The sequence below is a fragment of the Serinus canaria genome, chromosome 8 (genome assembly GCF_022539315.1).
Source record: "Serinus canaria isolate serCan28SL12 chromosome 8, serCan2020, whole genome shotgun sequence".
Taxonomy (NCBI): domain Eukaryota; kingdom Metazoa; phylum Chordata; class Aves; order Passeriformes; family Fringillidae; genus Serinus; species Serinus canaria.
In genome coordinates, this window is record NC_066322.1 from 26,682,904 (window position 1) to 26,701,872 (window position 18,969).

Below are 18,969 nucleotides of genomic sequence, written 5' to 3' on the forward strand. Positions count from 1 at the left end.
GGCAGAGGCCCCCGCCATCGCCCCCCTCCCCTCAGGCCGGGGCGGGCAGAGGCGGGGCTCCGCCCGCGCTGACGCGGTGGGCGGGCAGGGGCGGGCCGGGGGAGGGAGGAAGAGAGGGAGGGATGGAGCCGCGCTAAGGCGAAGCGGGGCCGGGGCGCAGCGCGGGCGGTGGCGGCGCCTCCTCGTCCCCACGGCAGCATGGAGGCGGCCGCGGGAGCGGCGGCGGAGCCGGCGGCATGGGCGGCAGAGCCCTTCGCGGAGCCGGAGCCGGGCTCGGAGGAGCTGGAGGCGGGCAGCGCGCTGGACCGCGTCCTGCGGGAGTCGGTCTGCCAGCAGCAGGGCTGGGTCCGCGTCTACGGTAAGGGGCGCCGGGGCGGGGAGCGGCGGAAAACTTCCCAGCCCCAACTTCTTTCTCCCTTTCTTTTTCTCCCCGCGGCCGAAGCTCCCAATCCCCGCGGCCCCTTGCTTCCCCCTTCCCCGCCGGGCTCCCGGAGCCCCGGGCTCGCCCCGACCACGCCTTCCTCTCCGCCGAGGTGCGGGATGCTCCGGTGCTGGGATCCGCGTCCGAAGCTTTTGTGTGCCCGGAGTCCCGGGATGTGTGCCCGGGATGCGGGAGCCGGCAGGGCTGAGCACTGCCGGATCTAATTAGTATTAATGAGCTGCGAAAGGCCTGGGAGGTGCTGATACCGTGGGTCCCGTCGCCCCAGACTTACTGGTCTGTGTTACATTGGCACCTTTGTAATTTACAAAAAGGATGTTAGGCTCTTCAGCGGTGCAGGACGCGGGGTTGTTTCCTCTTCTTTGTCAAACTCTCCCTGGTATGTAACCTTTTTAAATTAGCTTGATTTATGTGGCCGGGCCTCTGGTTTGTTTAGGCTCCCAGCTGAAGTGCAGTCGGATTTTATCTCTCGATCAGCACCTAAATAGTGGAAATTCTGTTTTATCTTTTCCTTGTCTCTCCCTCTTGTTTGTCTTGGTAATCTGAGGATAATTACTCCCACGTTTCAGAGTGAAGAGTACTGCAGGCATTATTTTGTTTTCCCTCCTGTAACAAATTTGATGATCCAGCCTCGAAAAGGTTGTGGTGTGTGCACATGTTATTACCTTTGTCTGATATTATTGTTGCCCCTTCCCTGAAAGTGTTCAAGGCCAGCTTGGATGGGACTCGGAGCAACCTGGTCTAGTAGAAGATGTCACTGTGCATGGCAGGAAGGTTGGAGCAAAACCATCTTTTAAGGTCACAACCCAAACCATTCCATGTTTCTATGATGTTGGAGAACCTGTAAAAACACTTTTTTATTCGGACTTTTTAACATGCCTTGTGCTGGTGATTGTCCCTTTCATCTTCCTCCCCTGTCCTGAGTCCCAAGGAGATTGTCCAGGTTTTCCCTGACCTGTAAAACTAGAAGCAAATGCTCTCTGTTACCCGTGTCATTGATCTGTTACTGGTTGTGTTATTCCTGAAACACAACGATGACATGAATAAGTTATCTGCAACAACTCTGCTGCATTTCTTGGCTGATGGCAGGTAATTATTGTGAGTACCACCAGCCTGAGCCTTCACACATATCAAATGAGGAAGATCAGGCTGCAGGTTTTCTGGGGAGCATGGTCTGTTCAAAGACCTTTGCGTTTATTTTGGAAGCTTGAAAAGCTGGTGCAGTGGGATGAGGTTGTCTGTCTGCTTTCTGTCTGGTGCATCCATGAGCGAAGTTATACTTAGCAGAATTAATTGTAATAAAAGTTTGGGATTTTTAGTAGTTTGCACTGTTTAGCCTGCTGCTTCTTGCTTACCTTGATTTTGTTAATCCCAGCCTAGAGCTCAGACTATAAAATGCAGCCTTATGCAAAAATATCTCGCTGATGTTGTCGAGAAGAGTACCAAAAAAAGCCATTTGTCTTCAGATTGTTTGTTTGTTGAGAATACTTTCTAAAGGTAAAATGAGAACGTACTTAAGGGGGGGATGTCTGGCACCAGCCTATCTGATTGTTACCCAAGGTTGTATCTTCCATGAGTGGAAGCAGGAATGTGGATTCTAAATTAGCCACAGTGAGGAACATTGCTTGTTGATAAAGTCATATGTTGTGATGTGCTTGTAGTTTGACGTTAGCGTGTAGATAAATGGGGGAAAATCCACTGTGACAGGGCCCAGCTAGCTCACAGGCTATAAAAACCAGCATGCACTTCAAGCACATGAAAATACATCTCGTAGCCCAAGGACAATAACTAATTATTCCTAGTCTGTGCTTAAAAACAACTCATTATCCTTCTCCCTCATAAAGAATCTGATGTGCTAGTGTCTTCTCTCCTTCTCTAAGAAATTGCAACCGGATTAGCTAGTATTTGTTTGTTTCCTCCTGTTTATTAGTCTTTTTTTTTTCCTTGCATGAGCACATCTGGAGAAGTTTGCAGACAATGAATCAAGCTGAAACTGTGCCATGTGCACTGTGTTTGTGCACAGCTAAATATGGGTTACAAACCTATGAGTGACAAGTGTTATTCATAGGATTAAAAGTAAAGCCTTGCACAGTTGTTTGAGGAACCACAGCAGCATAGCGAAAGAAAACAGGAGCAGAAAGCTTAGCCTTATTGTCTGTATTGTCTGATAAACAATGAGAACACTAACACTAATTATTTCACCATGAATGGCTGGGGGAGGGAAGGAATATCGAGCACATGAAAAGTGGAGAAGCGTTTTCTGGCATGGTGAGAAATACAGCTTTTGATGTCACTGCATTTCATTTCCACGTGTCTCTGTGAACCTGAACCACTGGGTAGGGGTGTTGTTCCAAATGAAAGGTGACTGTCTGAAAAGTGTCCCTAGTAGTGGAAGCATGTATTTTAAAGAAAAAGAGCTCAGCAGCCACTTAAAGACGGACAGCTGTTTATTTCTGTGCATCTCTACTTGGCAGTGTTGTGCCATCCACTTTGTCTCTGTCCAAAGAAGTAATTACTGCCATGAGAGGAGCTGGTCTGGTTGCAGAGCCTGTAAAACTTCATCTGCTAGCACAGAGAAAAGAATTTAGCAGTGAAGTCCCGTCATTGCTGGTCTCTGCGGCTTGCCAGCAGTATGACAGTGATGTGAATACAGTAGGACTTTACAATGTCTGGGATGTGATTTCAGTGTGACACTGAGGTCTTGTCTGACTTCACTACGAGATCTAAATCACAGTCTGGCTATTTTTGCATTTCCTGCCTTAGCTGCACTAGTTCCAAGGGTGGCTGTTTCATTCTGTGTTCTGGAGGTTTAGCAGCTTCTGCTTAAGTGAATTAGCCAGGACATTATCATGGAAATACAGTTTCCTTACCCATGGACGGAGTTTGAAATGTAATTAGTTTCCCCTAACCTGATGTTTGAATAGTGGACAGGAGCAGCAGATTTGCTTGTCAGAGTGATAGGTTTAATTGCTCGTGAAACACAAATCATGTGAGTGCTGTTAGATGATGTTTCCAAGAACTGGTTTTGACACACAACTAATGTTTCTGTAAAATATGTATCGACATGTGTTCTGGGTGACGGCTTCCATTCAGACTCATGGCATGTGTGCAAGGGGTAGGAGGGGGGAGGTGTCTTGCCTGGATTAATACTATGTTTGTTTGTTTTTTTTTTTTACTTTTTTTCCTCTCTCTAAAAGTGATAACTGACTTTTCAAAGCATCCACCCATGTTTCAAGGTCTTTTTCTCTGCTCTTTGAAACAGATTTTGTGAGGAGGAGGCAGGGCAAAAACTGAATAGACAGCATTTTCAGTGCTAACTGTGGAAACAGAGCAATTACACTGCCTGGTGTGGCTGACTGAACATCCATGGATTTTGCAGGAATGAATTCTAAAGCCAGCATCACAGCATTGGTATTAAATGTTGCATGTGATGGGGGTAGAATCGGTTTTTGCCTGATGAACAGTCTGTGTCTAAACAGGTTGCAAACTTCTGTGATGGGATTGTCAGATTCATTGATGATGTGCCTGCTCTAAGCTCGCTGCAAAAGCTCCTGTGCTAAAATTGCAAAAGAAGAGTTGCTGAAATACGTAAAAAATAGCACAGGGAAGAGTCTGTTCTTTAGTGCTCGTCCTGCAAACAGACATTGTTGCTCTGGGGCCTTATCTGGACTAGGAAATGTCTTTCTCTTTTAGCAGCAGTGCTAAAAGCTGATGGTGGCTGTACAAACTGGAGTGCAGATAGGATGTGGACTCTTTCATCACCTTATCCTCTAATCCTGCGGGCAGTCTGGGGACATTCCTCCCTGCTGGAATGACCCTCCTTGCCCCCCTTTCTCCTGGCAGGAGGAGAAGGCTCTCTAAGCATAGGCTAGAAGGGCTCCATGCCTTTTCATGGATATCAATCTGCAGACAGAGCTTTTAACTCCAGAAAAAGCCCTAGACCCTGTGCAACCAGACAGAAACATCTCTTGGCTGCCTCAGACCTGAGTTCCAGGCTTTTAAGTATTGGCTCTCAGAGAATACCAGACTCATGCTCAGGACTGAAGCCGTGGTAATGTGCGTGGTGTCATGCAGAGATTAAAAAATAGCTGTGGCTTGGGCACTGAGCAGAAGCATCTCCCAATCATGTGAAATTCAGTTCAAAAGCCCAATTTCTGTGAGCTCTCTACGCCAGCAGTTTGTCCTCTGCCTTGCTCAGCTCTTTTATATCGACAATTTCAACTCTCTTCTGAGGGGTTTCTGGTTCTTTACAGCCTGCCTCGCTATGACTTGGAAAGTAGCTTTTTCTATCTACCTTTTCTTTTTATATTCTTGTTTTATTCCACTGTTTACAGTCACACGTGAAAATGCAAAGATCGTCCATTTCCAAACAGTCCTGCTTTGGATGAGTACCAACAGGCTTTGGTAACGAGTAGCATCTTGTTGTCAGCAGATCCTTTCCTTCCAGCCCTGCTCATGCTGCTGGCCGGCTTTTTCCCGAGATGTGCGTGCGGGGATGGGGAGCGTGAGCTGCCACCCTCCCTGCCCGGGGTCCCGCCTGCCCCCCGGCCTCCAGCCGAGCCCGAGGAGGTCCCACCAGGTGGCGGCATCTTCATTGCGCTGCTGCAGGACCCGCCGAGGATGCCCGGAACACGCGGGAGGAACCGGTCCTCTCCTCTCCCAAACCTTATCGCTCATCTCCACCAGCTCAGTTACACACTACTCCGGAGGCCTCCTAACAAGGGGAGGTGGGAACGGTGTGGTTAATGTAAAAACCAAACAAAAACCCCTCGTAGCCAAGCAATCTGCTAGGTGAGATGGCTGTCACCAAGGTTTTCCCCTCCTTGAGATGTGTGCAGATAGTCAGCTGGGCTGGGGTTTGTATCCTGCTGCCTTTCTGCATGGGTATGGAGTTGCAATTCCTTGCAGGAGAACACTTTCCTTTGCTTTTAGGAAAGGCTTAACAGGACATAAGGTGAAGGTGCAGAGACCCTGGAAAGCTGAAAGGGAGCTGGAGAGCTGCATGGCATCTGTGCAGCCACTCCTGTGTGGAAAGGAGAGAAGGTCAGTGTTTACCAACGTTTCTTTCCCTTCTGATCAATAGGCTTATTTTTAACTCACCCAGAAAGTTGGTACAAAAGCAGGCTTGGAAGATAAACCTTGTTGGGCCGGGAAATGTCATTTCCTGAGTGTTTGGACAATGCCTGCTGTGGTGGTATTTGACCTTATCGTAGCCTTCAGGTACCCAATGAGGGACAGACGTTGAATGCCGACAGCATAAAGCTTTTGTTAGTTTTGTTGATAAACAACAATGAATTTTAGTTGGAGCCCCATTGTAAAAGGCAGAGTTTAATCAAAACCAAGGTTTTAAGTGACTGCATTTGCTACAGATGAAAAACAGTCGAGTGTGCTGTGGGCAGAGATGCTGCTTTCCCTTGCCAGCAGCAGCAGGGAATATCAAAAGATGACTGAAGCGCTCTTACAGGTGATCTGCTCATGCCTGCTCTGTGACAGCTCCTCTAATAGCCCTTTTTGACTTCGGGGAATTCTTACAAGCATGAAGGGGCTGAATTACAGATCCTCTATGCTCATTCTCCTGTGCAGTGACAGAGGGGACTTGGAGTGGAGCTGAGGGCTGGACACAGCCTGTTTTCTCCTGGGTTGCTTTATTCTGAAATCTTATTGCATAATCAGCCCTTTGACATTAAAATTGCTTGCCTTTCATTTTTTTAAGAAACACTGACAGGAGTTTATGTATAAATGAAGTTTTAAATTTTTGGGGGGGAGTTTTTAGCTGGACTCCTTCAGCTGGCTGTGTTGTTGCAAGTGTTGCCTAGGTTACTAATTTATTAAGTCACTTAAATATTTGGAGGCATCAACAATACTAGAGTATGCTGGGGAAAATGAGGATGACAGTATTTTAAAACACTGGTTTCCTGACTCCTGTATTTCAGTCACACGATTTATCTCTGGCTGAACATTTTCATGTGGTGCTGTTTCCTATTTTTAAACAATAGGGGAAAAAAGGGAAGATAAGAAGAGCATAACTGTGACCTGTTGACTTATTATGAGATCATGGATTCCTTTTAACTGATATTTATAGATTTTTATAAAAAAATAGCTGAGACTTCGGTATTTTCTGACATATATGCCTTTTTAGCCTCAGGGTCAGAAGTTAAGATCTCATCTGAATTCTTTCAAAATCCTCTGTGAAGACACATAGTAATCATGGAAATACAAATTGTATCTGCAAGGAAAGTAACCAAGTGAAAAGAAATATTGCTGCATTTTGGTTTGTAAAGTTCTCTCAAAGCCCTTTGTGAGTTTTGACACCCTCCTATCTCAAGAAAACCTTTATGAAATTGATCAGGAGGGAATAGCATTTGTTAATTCTCTTTAATAGGGTTTCCAAAGGTCACAAAAATATAGAAAGGCTCTTCTCCAGGAGTCAGGATTATTTTTAATTGTAAAGCAAGCTGGAGCAGTGCAAGCGAGGAGCTCTTGGAGGTGAAGGGGTCTTTGCACTTAAGTAAATGTAAAACCAAGTCCTGGATTTAGATCCTTTATTATCTAAAGGGATTTTTTTTTTTCCAACTGGGAATACCCCATTAGAAATTAGCTCTTACACTGCAAGCACTGGCAGGCACTTAGTTAAACACATTAATTCTGCAAACTGTGGGAAAACGACACCCATTTCAGCAGATGTGCGATGCGTCTGGTGCAGATTTGCATAAGAATGCGTATGCTTCTCTGTGAGTTTCTGACTTGATTAAAACTTGCAGGCACCTTTTCTCCTATTGCTGTGTCTGCATTCTTGGCTATTAATGGTTTAATTGAAAATACCCCGGGTTTTTCTGTCTTAAGATAATTCATTTTATTTACACAGTGCTGCACTGTAGATGTGCTTGGTGCCGTATAGACACGGGCTGCTTTGCTTGTCTTTTGGAATTTGTAGCCAGGACCAGAGAATAAAGGATACAGCAAACATGAAAAATGGCAAATGTGTTTGAAAGTGGGTGGTGGATTACACGGTGGAGTATCAGGAGCTGGGAGGGGATTGTGAGCATTCAGTCCCAGCTTCCAAGGCGGTGTGGGAATGGAAATCGGTGCTGTGATGAGAGGAAAAGAAGTGTTGAGGAATCTGTGACTAAAAATGATCTCAGACTTAATCCCTCCCAGCCTTAGGCTTTCTGAGCAACAGTCCAAGAGATTCAGCAGAACCTCTTCACCTTGGTCCTGTTCTCAGTCTGGATGGCATGAAAAGAGTGTGGGAAATTTCCTCAGGTAGATCATACCATTCAGTCTGGGAAAGCTGTCTTAACTCTGTTAGCAGGGGATTGAAGCAAGGTACCGGGAGGCAGGGTACTGAAAAAGAGGAGCATTACTTGGGTTTTGACTTCAAATTTCCAACAAGGAGACAAAACTTCCTAGGAATAAGCATTTTGTGTCCATTGTATCCACGTAACATGATGCAAGAAATGCTGGATGCCCACTACCACCTTCTAGGGCTTCAGGAGGAGATGCTTTGGGTTTTTTTCTAGGGCTTCAGGAGGAGATGTTTCGTGTTGGGAAAGGGAGGAACCTTAAAGCAGTGGGCTCTGTAGGACAGGCACTGGGTGGCAGCGAGCCAAACTGCACCAACAACAGCTTCATGCTCTCCTGAGAGAGCTCTGATGTTCCCCACCTCTGGAGTAGCAGTCTTCAGGGTTAGGCTGAGTAAGGTGGAAAGCCTGGAGATTTATGACACATCTGTTTTTTGGGAGATCCCTCACAGAGGAACTCGAAGTTACTACATGGAACAGAACAGTGTAACTGCATTTCTCCTCTTAGGATATGCCTCATCCTTTGCTAGTAAGGGCTTGGAAGAAAATCTAGGTGGGTTTGGCACTTTTGGAAGAATTTCTGCTCCTCGTTTGATACTTGCAGGACAGAGTTAAAAACCTGCTTGCTTTTTTCAGGATCTCATTACTTGAGTCAGTGGATTGGCTTGAGATAAGGGGAGGTAATTCACACCCTCATTTAGCTGACTCTTTAGTGCACTGATACTGGTCTCAACAAGACAGGGGACAGATGCTGCACTACTCAGCACAGTGTGTGCTATGAGGCTTCCAGGAAAATGTGTGCAAAGCAGCAGAGGCTGGGAGGGCTGACTGCAGTCCTTGAATCTCATTTGGAAATTAAACGATCGCTTTGCTTCAGTTTTCTGTTCCATTTTGTCTCGACAAATGGTGACTGCTTTATTAACATTTCCATCAGGGTTAAAGGAGGATCAGTTTCACTGACTTGCACCATTCATTTCCTTGCTGTATGAGTGCATCCAAAGTATTAATGGTTTTATTTGAGGGGGCGGCTCTGAGCTTAGAAGGTGAGGAAATGAGGCACAAGTAGGTCAGATAACTTGTCCAAGGACATATAAGAAACTTGGCAACAGAAGCCAGATCTCCTGAGACACCTACAGTGCTTTGCTTGCATGCCTTGGGTTCCACTGCTTTGTGTTTGGGGTGCCTCCAAGCCTGCTGCTTTACTTGGAACCTCTGTAACTATTAATAATCCTCTCAAAAAAACCTGTTAGCTGTCAGTTCTGTAGGTCAGCAGGGCAAGATGTCCTCGGAGGGAGGGACTTCCATTCAGGTGATTACATTTACTTGTTCCTTTTTTTTTTTTTTTCTTACTCCCCAAAAGCCAAAGGTAAAGCTTTGTTGACCTTCAAAATAGAATAAACTTCTCTCATTACAGAGAGAGCAGGCTGGACCACTGGTATGAAGGTGTTGGATAGCCAGCACTCGTTATCTTTTCCTAATTTTAAGCAGGGCTGGGTGGTGCCTGAATCATTAATTTCAGGTAGGTAACTCCCCCCTGCTGACTGGGAGAAGCAAATACATCACAGATCAAACCTGGAAAACCACAGAACAATGGTTAAACCCCTTTGAGCTCCAACATCCTTCCTGTGGCATTTGGCACCCGGTGCCAGTGCATAACACAAGTTTGGTTGGCTTTGCCAACACTGGACTGATCCATAGTAGTTCTCCACGTTAATTAGGTGTTTTATCTTAGGAGTACAGTGCACTGCAGGCTCTAGGAAAGAAGAGGAGACAAAATGCTTCCTGAAAAGATGTTTATTTACATTATGAGGTTATACCTCAAGCTGTACAGACAAGCTGCTGCTTTCCCTGCATTTCCTACTTGCTTAAATATACTGGAACACGTACATCACGCAGCAGAAACACAATGTGCTCACACTTGCTAGGAAATCATTAGACTTCCTTGTCCAATAATACTAGGTATTTCCTATTTTGAGAGATGTTTCTGTAATTATTTTTCATCTTTTTTTTGTTCAGAATGGTGAGTAGTTGATAGGTATCCTGGAAAATAAGAAGTCGAGAAAGAAAGCAACATCCTTCTAAACCAGGTTTGAGAAGATTTATCTTCTAAATGGCATTGGTTTATGGGGTCCTTTTCTCTCTTGCTCACTGGCAGCACTTTTTTAGGATGTCAGTGAGGTGCGGGGTGATTAATTACCCTGTTGAATAGGTTTCATGGGGTTCTTCCTTAACTCCTTCCATTAGCTCAGGCCTTGCTCACTGAAGTTTTCAAAGAGCCTTAACTCCCTAGAGATAATGAGTTTTATATCCCATATAGTGAAGTAGCAAAAAAAGTTTTATGGTCTTGCCATAAATATTTGTCATGTTTGCTTCCGTGGCTGGCAACTCCTCTGCTTAAAGAAGCTCCTGTGATTGTTCATGTCCAGTTCTATAGGTGCTGTCAGAGCAGTGTGAGCTGAGGCCATTTCTAATTCAACTCTCCTCATTTTGGTGCCAGTGGTTGCTAATTTCTCAATTTATAGCCATTAAATCATTATAACCATTAAATCAAATTAGGAAGAAAGCCTGATTTATTTTTTATCAGCCTAGACAAGCTTTATAGACGGAAGTTAAGCATTTTCTGCTCTAATTTCTTTTTTTTTTTCCTTGGACTTACTAATAGGGAAGCCAGGAATGTGAAGTAAATGGCCTCTGTTTGCAGAAATGATGAATGTACAGGATAAAAGGAAGGATGATAAAAAGGAAGCAAATATTTTTTTTATTCCAGACCAGTGCTAGAAATGGGGTATTTGCATGTTGTAAAAGTCAAAATATGTCTGAAACTTTGCTGAAAAAAAATTTGAGAGGAATGAAGTAATAATAATTGAAAACCTTAGTGGTATGAAAGAGCATTAATCTTTGCAATTCTGGCACAACTTGCTTTCTGCTATTTTATTTTGTCAGAATACATTGCTTTTTTCGTGTTAAAAACCAGAAAACGGTGAAAATACAAAACTGTCTGAAAATGCAGCATGGCTGTCAATGATAAATATATGTTTGCTGTGAGAGCAGCATTCACCTAAATCCTTATGTCTCAAATTTATCTGGATCCTGACTTCTGCAGGGTGTTTGGCCAGTTATCTCAAATTGTACATTTTTGGTAATTTGGGTTTGCTGGCTCTCTTGGCACCTTTAACCTGCTGCTTATATCTAATGGTGATCTAATACTGGCCATCCCTAATTATTACATTTGGGAGCCAGTAAGCAACTGTGAATTGTACATAAGCAGCTAGAAGGAGGCTCTCCTTAGTCCTATATTTTGTCTTTCACATCTTTATAAAATAGATTATAGTCCCTTTCTTTATGAATAATTTGAAGAGCAATAGCTGTTAGTATCAAAATACACAATAACTGTTTTCTTTGTAATGGTCCAAATCTCTTCTCAGATTGGGTTGGAAACCAGACAGCCTGGGACACAGCAAGTGCTCTGGTAGGAGTTAAGGTAGTTTCCCCTTTGAGCACATAGGTGTTCCTATAAAAAGGAGCCAAGAATTAAATCAACCTGGTGCTTCCATGCTGAGGAAATACTTGTTTTGATTACAAGTTACATTAGCTTTGATGTTTCACTTAATTCTGGGGGGGAAATAAAGGTGAGAGTGGACTGCTGGGCTCTAGTTTTCTGTGTGTTCAGGCTGATTTTACAGTCATCTTTGCAGGATTACCACAGGTATCTGCTGGCCAGGCCATGAAATCTCTTGGCTGACATATGTAAAACTGTAAAACATAACCACCACATCTGTTTGCAGATCAGTCTCTACCTGGATGGCTCTAAAAAAAGCTTTGGGATGAGTCTCAAATGAAAGCTGTGGTGCCAGAGAGGTGTTGGGAGGTTGATACCCAGCAACATAAATCTTTGCTGTCAAGACTGCTATTGTTGTTGATTGAGTTCAGAAGGGTTATCACTAGTTCAGTCTAAAAAGCATGCCAATTAAGTTTAAAACTTAGAGTAGCTTTGCAGGAGACTTACAGAGGAAAACCTGTAATGTATCACTTGGAGTGTTGTTAATCTGTTTCATCAGGTTACCAGTTGAGATGTTCTAGCTGTACTTTTGATTTCCATTTATAAGAACCACCCAATTCTGTAGCTGACACAGTATCCCTCCCTGTTTTGTTTCCAGACTTTATTGATGTGGCTTCTTTGTGACCTACTTTCTCTGCTTTAAGGTTGCTTTTTTCATTCCCTTCCAAAAGGAAGTGCCTTCCATGAGAAATGCTGGAAGCTCACTAGCCAGTTTATGAAAACTGGACCAGCCTGAGTGGCCATCTGCCCAGGGCAGATGATGTAACTGATTTTTGGGTGCTTTCCTTACTAAGTTGCTGACCATTTTGAGACCCTGGAGGTGGGTGTTTGGAGAATTAGGGAAGGAAATGCCTGTGTTTCCTTGGAGCTCTCATTACTCATGGTGGAACTGGCCAGCCCTGTGACATTTAGGGGCATTGTGTTGGCCTCTTGTCCTTGCAGGGGCCTGCAGTGGGTCATGTGCTTATTACTTAAGCACTTGCACAGCTGGAGGAAGCAACATCCCAGTTCTTATTCCTTTTGCTCGTTTGTATTGCTCCTTGTGGTTTTCTCTGTAGTTTCCACTGGTGGTGATTCAGTTTGAGGCTGAGCTGTATCTCTCTTCAATTAGTGGTGCCTTTGCTTTTTATCTGGGGCACGAGGTGTGTGTTTACTTCTTTGTGGGGGCACTTCAAAAACAGTGTGATGCAGATGTGCAGTTTTCAGCAGATATGTAACATTTAGCTAAGTCTTATGGGGGGATTAATACCTCATTGAAAAAAAAAAAATCACTCCTGTCATTTCCCAAAGCTGATGCAGCATTTGTAATTGTCATCTCATAAAACTGCTTTTCTCCCTGCTCCATTTCACTTGGGTTACCCAAAAGAAAAATCTACTCCAGTCCTTTTTCTGGAACCTTGGTGGCTTTTTGGTTTCCAGCAAAGATTAGCCAGCTTTGTGTGTGTGTATGTCTCTGTTATAAAATGAGCATGCTATTAATTTTAACTACACAGTTTTTGCTTGGAACAGCAATTCAAGCCGTGAGGGAAATTGTTTTTGTGTGTGCCAATGTCAAAGGAATTTCAGCCAAGGTGACATTCAGCTCCCATTGGGGTCTGGAGTTGAACTTGTCTTTGCTCATCTGGGGTTGGGTGCAGAGTGCCCTTAAGCCTCTTAGGAAAACCTTTACCAGGAGGTGAGTGGAGAGCTTGAACCAAAAGAGATGTTCACCAGTGCTGGAGGAGAAGCATGTTCTGGTAGCCACTGCTGTAGGTCAGAGCCCTCCCTGCCTCCCTTGCTGCCTTGTGTCTAACCAGCTGTGGGCTCGTGTGCTGCTGTAAACATGAGGTGCAGTTATGTTGTAAATGGAGTGCTGGAAGAGTCTGGGGGCTAAAAATACAGCTGAAAGTAGCTGCAGTGGAGTAATTTGCCTCAAAAGGCAACCTCTGGCATTGTGCTGAGTGTTACCAGGGCTCTGAGGTTAAAGGAGCTCTGTGTGACTGGGGAGAAAATGCAGAATTCAGCAAGTGTGGGGGTGCCAGCTGGAGAGACCCAGTGGTTTTCTGGGTACACCATCCATTTCTCCATGATTCTTGCCAGCAGGATGCTGGGTGAAAGCGGAGTGGTCCTGTTTTTGTTGGAAGCAAGCTTGGTACAAGAGGCCATGCTGGTCCAGAGGCATGGCATGTGAAAGCTGTTAGTGGTTTGGGGCTTTTTAGGATGTTCTTTTTCTCTGGTTGAAAGATCTAGCAAAGCTAGTGAAACATCAGCACCCATGAGGGATAGCTACTGAGTTTCATACCTTGGGTTTTGGGTTTTTTTTTCGATCTTTCCCTTCATCAGCATATAGGAAACAATGAATGCAAATCTGTTCCCCAACACGTGCAGAATATATTTGTTGCTTGGAATCTGAGCTGGGCAGGAGCTCTGAATTATCAGCATCTGATTCCAGTGCTTTGACAATCTGCAGTCTCCTTAATATTCTGATGAGCCACCATGGGTATTATTCCTCTGTGGTTTTTTTTCACTTTTTTTTTTCTTGAAACTCATATTGCAGTCTGAATGCTGTTGGTTTAGGATTAAAAGAGATATTGGCTGGCTCTGTGCTTTGCACAATTTTCCTGTGACAGCAGAAAGAGGGAGAGTGGTTAGTATGATTCTCTTTCCTCCACAGTAGTACAAATAAAGCCTGAATTAGGAACAACTTTTAAAATTGAAGAGTTGTCTCCTGTTCATAATTGTCTCTCTAATACTGTGACTACAAAAGCACATAAATGATTCATGCAAGGAAGAAATCCTCAGAAATTTTTCCTGGGGAATCACAGATCTTCAAAGGAAAAAAACTTTTTGCCTCTCAAGACACTTAACAACTCTGTTCTGGATTCTCTGGCAAAAGTATTATTCCAGTTACAGCTTATCTTTAGAAATAACTGCAGATTAATTTTAAAAGACACGTGTCTTGTAAAATGTAGCTTGCTTACCCAAATGGCAATTAGATTCATCTTAATGGTAGTGTAAACCTGGAAGTAGCTCTCCAGCCTAAGGGCTGGCCATTTTACTGTCCAGCTGTTTTCCAAATGATTTATTTCATTTTCCTCCTTAGTTGCTTTGCCTCACCCTTCAGCTTCACTCTTGCTGCTTGTAGTACAGTGAGGGAAGAACAGCTGCACTTAGCAGCTCCAATAAATGACTTTATTAGAGTTAGAAATGTGTCTGCATTACACTAATACCAAAGGTCTTAGTTCATCGTGTAGCCTCTAAAACAGTTTGTCATCATTTCCACACTGCCTCCCTTCAGTGGGGGAAGGCAGCTCTGACTCAGCCCCTGGATAAATGGGAATGCAGGGAACTGAATGCTGCTGCCAGGCAATTTGTTCAGGCTTTGTCAGTGGCTGGAAATGTCTTTCTCCCCACTTACTGTAATGTTGAGCATAACATGCAGGAAGAAGATCTGCTTTACAACAGCTCAGGAATAAGGATGAACTGCCTTTCTGTCAAAATGATATAAAAAAGTCCTTAATCTTGAGGATTGAATGTGAATATTTAGAGGACAGTACAAATGTTATCCTAGGACAGAGCAAAACCAATGCTCCATCTGAAACCTGCAAATTCTTTGGCATTCCTTGCTGACAGAAAATAAAATTAAAGACCTTACTCTTTTCAGGTGTTCAGTGAACAGGCTCATGAGTAGGGAGTTGCCTTTTTTTAGTTGGGAAGTAGCTTGCATTTTGTGTGGCAGGATGGAAATTCCTTGCTGCTTCTCCTGGTTCTCTGAACTTCAGAGCAGTGGAATTACATGCCAAACACAGCAGAGTTCTGTGCCATGCCAGGGAAGGCATGCCTGCAGTGTCCTGGAGATGGAGCAGAGCAAGTCTCAGAGGTCAAACTCAACTCCAAGGTCCATATGAAAGATATGAAAGATGAGGTGGGGCTCAATGGCTCCTGGAGAGGCCTCACAGACAGACTGCCTGCCTGGGAGGAGCCTTCCATTTGAAATTCTACCTCTGGGCTTCACTTTGAGGCCTCCCATCTTTTCTTATCTGCTGGACCAGTGGCAACTGCTGCTTGTGTTTGTCTGGTCTTTGCATCAGGAAAGTCTCTGCAGAGCACTGGAGCATCACCCCAGTGCCCAAGGGCTGTGACTCCCAAGGGTACTAGGAAAAAATATTTATTCTTCTGCATTTTCTAATTTCTTGTATACTATCTGTAGCTTGTTATTTTTCCAAATTAATCTCTCTGCTGCACCTGCCATGGCTCCTAAACAAAATTTAGATGTGCAGCCCAGACAGAATATTAACACCTTTCTCATTTATTTTGTGAAGGAAGGGCTAAAAAGGGAGCAGCTTGGCTCAGTTGTCTTGTCAAACTTGCTTAATGTCAGTACATAAAGTATTTCACTAGAACATTTCCACCTTTACTCTGAAAAGTTCATACCTTTTGTGTACTCTGGTACGCAAAAGGTATGAACTTCCATTCACACATCTTTGCCATAGCTTCTTTGCTCTCACTCAAATACCAGTTGTTTCTTATGTAGTGGCAAACAGAATGGGTAGAAAAAATGGGGTTTGATTCTTATCTTTCTGAAGGTGTGCCTTTGTCTTGAAGAAAAGAGAAATTGTTATTTATAAACCGAATAATGTATTTTCAAATGCAGTGTGTGGTTTGGAGGTTTGGGTTTTTTTTCATTTAACTCTTCTACTTTTAACTAGAATTCTGTGGGTGAAGTGCTAGAATAAAACCCAGCAGCAGCTTGATGCTGTGCACCCACTTGGATGGTAAAGCAGACAGAAAAATACCAGGGAAGCTGGGGAAAGGGGCAGCAGCCCTAAAAATCTAAACTTTTCCTAATCTGTCTCTTAATTGTGTTACTGCACTCTCAGGAGTTCACAAGCAGCCTGAAAGCAGAGACCAAAGTTCTTCATGGGAGATTTGACAAATCCACCCGTCAGTGTCACCCGACAACTGATTTATCACCTCTGACAAGTAGAAAATTGCTTTGACTTGTCTGCAGGACAAGTAAAATTTAGTAACAGTGATGGGGTATTTTAAAAATTGTCATGATCATGTAAATCCTGTTATCTCTGACCCAAGTTCTGAACTGTAAAATGACATTAACTTGCTTAAAAAAAATAATTTAAAAGGTCTCATATTAACAGATAACAGGACATTTTTCCCCCTCAGTTCATTTTTACATGCTGTTGCCTTTCAAAGGCTGGCATTTCTGTCTTTCAGCCCTATTTCTCTGGTAAAAGAATATTGAAGATGTCTTTTAAAGAAAAAAAGCCTAGCATGTAGCTATATCACATCAAAAATACAAAGGAAGAAAGTCTGCTTAATCTGACAAAGCATCAGTGTTTAGGCTATAAGCTCATTATGAGGCTTGTATAGTGGGAGCTGATTTTTTCAAATTAATTTCTATGATTACCATAATAAACATTTTAATAGCATTTCCTTCCCTCATATCCTCAGCAGCTGAATATTTCAGTAGGTTATCTGGTCTTTCACATCAGCCTTTATCTCAATCAGCCATGCATGATCTGTTTACAAGAATGCTTATAGGTATTTCCACTATAATTTCATGTTCCAGGTTATGCTGCTTCAGCAGCTTCTCTCAGTGCATTTGGGGTGTTCCCAGAGAACACTTGGGGACTTTTGAGAACTTTGAATTTCTAATTGTATTTGGTAGTCAATGCAAAGAAGTCTCATCATATTCTATTTAAATCTTTCAACTGTCTGGAAAACAATTTGCTGTAGGAAACATCCAACACCTTGAACAACAAGGCTGGTGCTGCAGCATTTAGTTTGGTATGTGTGTTATTTGCTGACAATAAGAATTAAAGCCTTGTGTTCTGCCCATGCTGTGACTGAAAGGCTGATGGAATCTAGAAAGTAGGAGTAGAGCACTGTTAAATGGCAGGGATTTGTGGGATTAGGGATCTGTGCAGAGCTGCCTTCTGCTGTAGGGCTCCAGCAGGGGAAGGATAAGGACCTCTTGGAGTATCCAGAGTCACCAGGATGATCAGGGGAATGGGGCAGCTCTGCTGTGAGGAAAGGCTGAGGGAATTGGGATTGTTTAGCCTGGAGAAGAGAAGGCTTTGGGGTGACCTCATGGTGGCCTTCAGTGCCTGAAGGGAGCCCACGAGACAGATGGAAAGAGACTATTTACAAGAGGATGGAATGATAGGATAAGGGGAAGTGGGCTCCAAGTGAAAGAGAGTAGGTTTAGATTAGATGTTAAGTAAAGTAAAAATTCTTCGCTGTGAGGGTGGGGAGGCCCTGGCACAGGTTGCCCAGAGAAGCTGTGTCTGCTCCAAGGCCAGGTTGGAGCACCCTGGGATATTTGAAGGTGTCCCTGCCCATGGCAAGGGACTGTAAGTGACCTTCAAGGTCCCTTCCAGCCCAAACCATTCTGTGGTTTTATAACTCAAGACTACTGCCAGCTTCTTGAAGCTGGTGGATTTTCAAGCTGTTGCACCACATAGGTTTGAGTCTTGCAACTCAGCATTCTGATACTGCTTTTCTCCCCTCACAGCTCAGGAGTGGCACCAGAAATGTCAAAAAGTGTTGTACTGCTCTAAGCATGGTCACAGCATACACCCTCTGGGATCCCTCATTTGCATCCAAGACCTGTCCTGGCTCAGTTTCTATGACAATCTCCTGCTCTGTATGTTGCCCATGATTACTCCAAAGCTCCTGCTTCCTTAGGTTGTTTCCCATCAGTAGCTTTGAATATCTGTCCTCGTGTCTGGAGCATTTCTTCTGTCTCTCTCTCCCAAGCTCACTGTCAGCAAGCAGAAGAGTTGCAGCACACCAGTTAGGAGATCTGAAAGCTGTATGGGAGGGCTAGGTGAGCATTTAAGATCAAAATAAAATCTCCCAGGAGAATAGTGGCACAATCAACAATTCTAGTGTGTAAAGCTGATTTTTTTCTAACCTGTCCATTTTCTGCACAAGGTTCCCCCTCACCTCCCTTTTTTCACTTGCCCCTGCTGTTTGGGCTTTGGGGGTGGGACACCTAATTTTAAAGATTCATTAAATGCATTAGCAAAATTTACTGAGCTAAGAAAATAGCACAAGAATAATGTAATAATTGTCAAAACCTCCTATCAAAACCTCTGTAACAGAAATAAAGCATGGATAAAATGTATGACACTTTTGAAGTGATTTCATTCTCTAGTACTGAGGAGAGACAGCAAAGTCTAGATATTGTTTGATTTTATTCTTTTTCTTTTTTGAAACTACCTGGTTGCTGGTAAGTGTCAGCATTATTGCTGTCTTGAGGCATTTCCAGTGACAGCTTATTAAGAAATTGAATACTCTCAGAACTGCACTATTTTAAAAATAGGGGGTTGGGGATTGTGTGCAAATGAGGGAGTAAACAAAGAAGCTTTGGAATTCCAGTCTGGTGCAGAGGAACAGATTCATTGCTGCAGGAAAAAAATGGTTTCTAAGAAACTTTTGGAAAAAAGGAGGTAGAAAATAGCAGTGCTTAAGCCTGTGACCTGCTGCACACTTTTACAGTGTTTCAACATCAACGTGGATAAAAGTAGTAAAGATGGAAGATAGGAGTAAAAGCATCTCTCATGATAAAACCAGAAGAAACAGGTTTTGCTGTAAAGATGAAATGCTCCTTGCACTTGTATTTTAAGCAATGTTTTTGCTCTTTTAAAAGTATTTGAGGAAGACAGAGA

General features: G+C 43.6%; 1 protein-coding gene across 1 annotated transcript in view; it reads left to right on the forward strand.

Moving 5' to 3' along the window:
* RASAL2 (RAS protein activator like 2) overlaps positions 1–18,969 on the forward strand; it is a 189,418-nt gene that overhangs the window by 25,601 nt on the left and 144,848 nt on the right. The window lies entirely within an intron of this gene.